This window comes from Salvelinus fontinalis, chromosome 29 (assembly GCF_029448725.1).
Source record: "Salvelinus fontinalis isolate EN_2023a chromosome 29, ASM2944872v1, whole genome shotgun sequence".
In the NCBI taxonomy this organism is placed as follows: domain Eukaryota; kingdom Metazoa; phylum Chordata; class Actinopteri; order Salmoniformes; family Salmonidae; genus Salvelinus; species Salvelinus fontinalis.
The window spans coordinates 30,406,361-30,412,360 of NC_074693.1; the positions used below are offsets into that span (position 1 = coordinate 30,406,361).

General features: G+C 46.9%; 1 protein-coding gene across 2 annotated transcripts in view; it reads left to right on the plus strand.

Annotated features, from left to right (window-relative positions):
- The window catches only part of LOC129827817 (A disintegrin and metalloproteinase with thrombospondin motifs 2-like), a 261,252-nt gene that overhangs the window by 115,023 nt on the left and 140,229 nt on the right, over nt 1–6,000 (plus strand). The gene's annotated exons all lie outside the window — the stretch shown is intronic.

A 6,000-nucleotide genomic window follows, 5' to 3' on the forward strand; every position in this document is an offset into this window, starting at 1 on the left:
TATATATGTGTGTGGGGGAGGGTTTAGTAGGCACTTGTCTGTACTTGAGGACTTATTCCTAGAGGTTTCTTCCGGTTTCTTGGAGGTCACAGTGGGCTGACTCGCAACTTGTTCACAAGGGGGTTCCATGTATTTTTCTAGGGTTGGGCAGGGGTTTATAGACTGACCCAGACTGATCTAGACTGTCATACAGGCTCCAGCTACAGTATAGTCAGTGAGAGAGACAACTAGGTTAAATGGTCAATTTGGTAATGAGGTCCATACAGGATTTAGCTTGAAAGTGTTTGAACTGGAGCCGCCGCCACATTGTTGGTTTGTGTGTACGTGTGTCTGTGTGTGTGTGTGTCCATACATGAGTGTGTGTATATGTGGTTACGTGAGCTCCTGTGTATGTCCTGGAGCGTCGGCCTGTGTTGAGAGCACTGTGTGATGAACAGGACAAGGTGACAGGGCCAGGGTTGCATCACCAAGTCTCCCAGGGCCTATATCACAGTGGCATCTGCCACCACCACCAGCACCAGACCTGACAGGACAGCACAGAACAGGAAAGCACAGGACAGCACAGGACAGCACAGCACAGCACAGCACAGCACAGCACAGCACAGGACAGCACAGGACAGCACAGCACAGCACAGCACAGCACAGGACAGCACAGCACAGCACATGACAGCACAGCACAGCACATGACAGCACAGCACAGCACAGCACAGCACAGCACATGACAGCACAGCACAGGACAGCACAGCACAGGACAGCACAGCACAGCACAGGACAGCACAGCACAGCACAGGACAGCACAGCAAATGACAGGACAGCACAGCACAGCACAGTACAGCACAGGACAGGACAGGACAGGACAGCACAGCACAGCACAGCACAGCAAATGACAGGACAGCACAGGACAGCACAGGACAGCACAGCACAGCACAGCACAGCACAGGACAGCACAGCAAATGACAGGACAGCACAGCACAGCACAGCACAGGACAGCACAGAACAGCACAGGACAGCACAGCACAGCACAGCACAGGACAGCACAGGACAGCACAGGACAGCACAGAACAGCACAGAACAGCACAGGACAGCACAGCACAGCACAGCACAGCACAGGAACGACTGCAGAGGGAACAAAGGACACACAGGGGAGCAGAATACCACAATCCAATGGAACCACTGTACTTTAGACCTGGAGTGTGTGTGTGTGTGTGTGTGTGTGTGTGTGTGTGTGTGTGTGTGTGTGTGTGTGTGTGTGTGTGTGTGTGTGTGTGTGTGTGTGTGTGTGTGTGTGTGTGTGTGTGTGTGTGTGTGTGTGTGTGTGTGTGTGCGCGTGCATGCGTGGGTGTGTGTTTGTGAGAGAAGTTATGTTTATGTTTCATAATAAATGTTTACCATGTGCTATAAGTAAAGGCTTTATTATTATGCCTAGTCTTCATCCTCCTGTAGCATATCCTACATTTACATAATTGGGCAATCTCCTCTCCCTGCTTGAAATTACAATTAAAACAATTAAATTAATCTGTTTTAATACTTATCATTAATTACTGCGCTCTCTCTTTCCTACCTCCCTCTCTACCCCTCCTTGCCCCTCTCTCTCTCTCCTACCCCCCTCTTTTTCCCCTTCCTGCCCCTCTCTCTCTCCTAACCCCCTCTCTTTCCCCTTCCTGCCCCTCTCTCTCTCCTACCCCCCCTCTCTTTCCCATTCCTGGCCCTCTCTCTCTCTCTCCTACCCCCTCAGTCTCTCCCTGCCCCGCTCTCTCTCTCTTTTTCTTACCCTCCTCTCTCTCCATCTCATTGCCCCTCTCTCTCTCTTCTACCCCCCCAATTTCTTCCCCTTTCTCCCTCCCCCCTCTCCCTCTCACTCCCCTTCCCCTCTCTTTCTGTCTATTTATTTCTGTCTCTCCATCTCCCTCTTTCTGTCTCTCATTAATGAGCTTGAATGTCATGAGTATCTTCTCACAGCACTGTGATTGTAAATCGCAGGTAAAGGGGAAGAGATTACCAAATCTCTTTTAACAGATCATCCAGATATTGGTCCCACAGATCCTAGCTGAGGTTGGTGTTATGGTATAGTATGGCGGTATCGTTTTGATCCCTGACCACATCATCCTCCATAACACCCTGTACAGTTCTGCTGTTACCCCTGACCAGGACACTCCGACTCAGCTTTGGCTACACTACTGAAGGTATGGCTTTATGGCTGAGTGTACAAAACATTATGAACACCTGCTCTTTCCATGACATAGACTGACCAGGTGAATCCAGGTAAAAGCTATGATGCCTTATTGATGTCACTTGTTAAAATCCACTTAAATCAGTGTAGATGAAGGGAGACAGGTTAAAGAAGGATTTTTAAGCCTTGTGACAATTGAGACATGGATTGGGTATGTGTGCCACTCAGAAGGTGAATGGGCAAGATAAGATATTTCGATGCCTTTGAACAGGGTTTGGTAGTAGGCGCCAGGCGCACCGGTTTGAGTGGGTCAATAACTGCAACGCTGCTGGGTTTTTCACTGTCAACATTTTTCCATGTCTATCAAGAATGGTCCATCACCCAAAGGACATCCAGCCTACGGCAGGCCAGGGGCAGAAAACGGGTCATTGATAAAAGGGGACAAAGGACACTGACACAAATTGTGCAGAGCAACAGACGGGCTACAGTTAGTCAACTGACAGGCTACAGTTAGTCAACTGACAGTCCAGTACAACGTTGGTGCCCAAAGACCCATAAAATAATGCACAACTTGTCACGGATCCCTCCGGAACTTTCATTACGCACACCTGTCCCCTGTTCCCACTGATTAGTACTTGTATAAGTGTGCCCATTGGTTTCCATTGGGCTGTCGATTATTGTTACTATGTCCGTTGGTGCGTGTGAGTACCTGTGCTGTGTGTTTTGGCTTTCGTGCCACTGTGGATTTTGCAGATTTAGGGTCTCGTCTTGTGTGTTATTTATTCGAGGTGCTCCTCGCTCTTTTGTTTGGGTTTCAACCCTGTGTTTTTGTTACGTGTTTGTTTGGTCTTCATCCCAATGCCTTTACACGGCACGCCGTCATTTGGGTTAAATAAAAACCCTATTATGCATTCCTCTTGATCCCTCATAGCAGCGTGACTCATCGGACCTTTACACGAATGGGGCATGGCAGCCGACGACCTTACAGAGTTCCAATTATTTCAGCAAAAACCAAGAAACTGTGGTTGCAATGGGCTAAGGAACGAAAACACTAGACACTGGAGAATTGGAAAAACATTGCCAGGTCTGATGAATCCCAGTTCCTGCTGTGTGATGCTGATGGGAGGACTAGGGTTTAGAGGAAACCACGAGTACCTGCATCCATCATGTTACGTGTCAGCATTGCAGCTGGTGGTGTGATGGTGTGGGGTATGTTTCATGGAACACATTGGGCCCCTTGATAAAAGTGGAGCAACGTTTGAATGCCACAGGATATCTGAACAGCATTGCCAATCAGGTGCATCCCTTCATGGCAGCAGTGTATCCATCTGTGAACTGATGACTTCAGCAGGATAATGGCCAATCCAAAAAGGCTAGGATTGTCCAGGAATGGTTCTATGAATATGAGTTCAGCTTAATGCAGTGGCCTGCCCAGTCAGAAGGTCTCAATCCAATTGAGCGTCTGTGGGATGAGTGGAACAAGATATTCGGAGAAGCGATCCAGTACCAGCCAACTTGACACGACTGTGGGAAGCATTGGAGTCAACATGGGCCAGCACCCCTGTGAAATGCTTTCCACACCTTGTAGAGTCCATGCCCCGACTAATTGAGGCTATTCTGAAGGCAGAAGGGGGTGCAACTCAATATTAGGAAGGTGTTCCTAATGTTTGTACACTCAGTGTATAGTCCCAGTATGTCCTTAAATGTAGAGGCTGCATCCCAAATGCACCCTATTCCCTACATAGTGCACTACCTTTGACAAGAGCCCTGGTTAAAAGTAGTGCACTATATAGGGAAAAGGGTGCAAGTCTCCTCTTGGTTGTGTGGGCCGTGGAGCTCTGAGATGATGACCTCAAGGCCTCAGGAGGGTTGTGGTTTGTGTCAGGGTCTCAATGACCAGAAAGTGTGTGTGTGTGTGTGTGTGTGTGTGTGTAGCATTAAGGCAAGAGCCAGATAGAAATAGAGGTGTATGGTCTAGACTCTAGATCAGGGATGGGCGACTGGCGTTTTGTAGGCCCGAGAACCAATAAAACAAATAACTCTGTCGGTGACTCAAATTACTGTTGAGAGTTAGAATAAAACAAATGTTGAGACACTGCTGCCCCTCATGATGAGTTCTGTTTTTTTGTGGACCCCACCCCCATCAAAGTTGCCCCTCCCTGGTCTAGATGAATCAGAATTCTAATAATGAGTCTTCCTCTGCTTTGTATGTAGTGTCCATTTCCATTTCATTGATAAAGTGTCTGGAATAAATAGCTGGTGTGAGATAGAGATCCTCTATCAGGGAAAGGATTTTACCAGTAGTGTTCTCTAACCGTAAATGGTTATATTTAATCATATTTTCCATCATTCTTAATCATTCTTTATTCTCTGATATTGAATAGAAGAAAGTTCCAGACAGTTGTCCAATAAACTCCCTTAATTCTCCACGGTCCCTAGCTGCTTCCTTGTTCCTGTTTCCTTGTTCCTGTTTCTGAGAGAACATGATGCACTCTCTCTCTGGAATCTATAGAGACTCTGATGTTTTATTCACTCTTCTTTTAGACTGCAGATGTCCAGTTCTCTCTCTCCCACCCTCCTCCCTCTCCCTCCTCCCTGTCGCTGATCGATCTAAACATGTCTCCCAGTCCCACATGCCATATTGTTCTTTGACATGGCTCTCCTCTCCCGTCTGCTTGGTATTCCGGAGCGGGAAGCCATGCACCAGCACAGATCCATCAGCTCCGATCGGAATGCCGCACCACGGCTCAGAGAGAACAGAGGGATGAGTGGAGAGAGAGAGACAGAGAGCGAGAGAGAGAGCGAGAGCGCTCAGGGGAGAACCCATCGCTAAGACACCAAGTCAGTGAGAAGACACTAAGCTATAGTGACTGGCACCACTGACGGGGATCCTAATAATACTGCTGATTCACTGACATTACTCTGCACTGATGGAGATCCTGAAAATACTGCTGATTCACTGACATTACTCTGCACTGACAGGGATCCTAATAATACTGCTGATTCACTGACATTACTCTGCACTGACGGGATCTTAATAATACTGCTGATTCACTGACATTACTCTGCACTGATGGAGATCCTGATAATACTGCTGATTCACTGACATTACTCTGCACTGATGGAGATCCTGATAATACTGCTGATTCACTGACATTACTCTGCACTGACAGGGATCCTAATAATACTGCTGATTCACTGACATTACTCTGCACTGATGGAGATCCTGATAATACTGCTGATTCACTGACATTACTCTGCACTGTAGTTATCCTGTATTAGTGTCATTCTCCCCTGCAGTAGCTGTAATGTCAGGTAATGATATAAATGACTCTTAAAAGCTAAAGTTGAGATATCTAATATATATTAAATCAATCAAATATCGGGAACAAAATGACATTGTACATCTCACTATTAATATTCCCAAATATGATGAGGTTGTAATGTAAGGCCCCTCTTTTAAAGTCATCCCTTCCTTTCCAAATCATGGGTGTAGTTAAATGGGTGAACCTGAAATGCCATTCTATTCCCCTATTGCCCACTTCTTTTGGACAAAGCCACATATCCACACATCAGACAGGGCTCTGGCCTAAATAGGTATTTGAACTTTAGCCCTCCTGGTGTCCCAGGTCTAAATCACTTCCTGATTACAGGGGAACAATTCAATCAAAAGCAGTGAACTGGCTCCAAGGTCCACATTTTCATTGAATTGTTCCCCTGTAATCAGGAAGTGATTTAGACCTGGGACACCAGGTGGGTGCAATTAATTATCAGGTTTGAACAGAAAAGCAGCAGTACTCCAGACCTCGTAGGGTCAGAGTTGAACACCC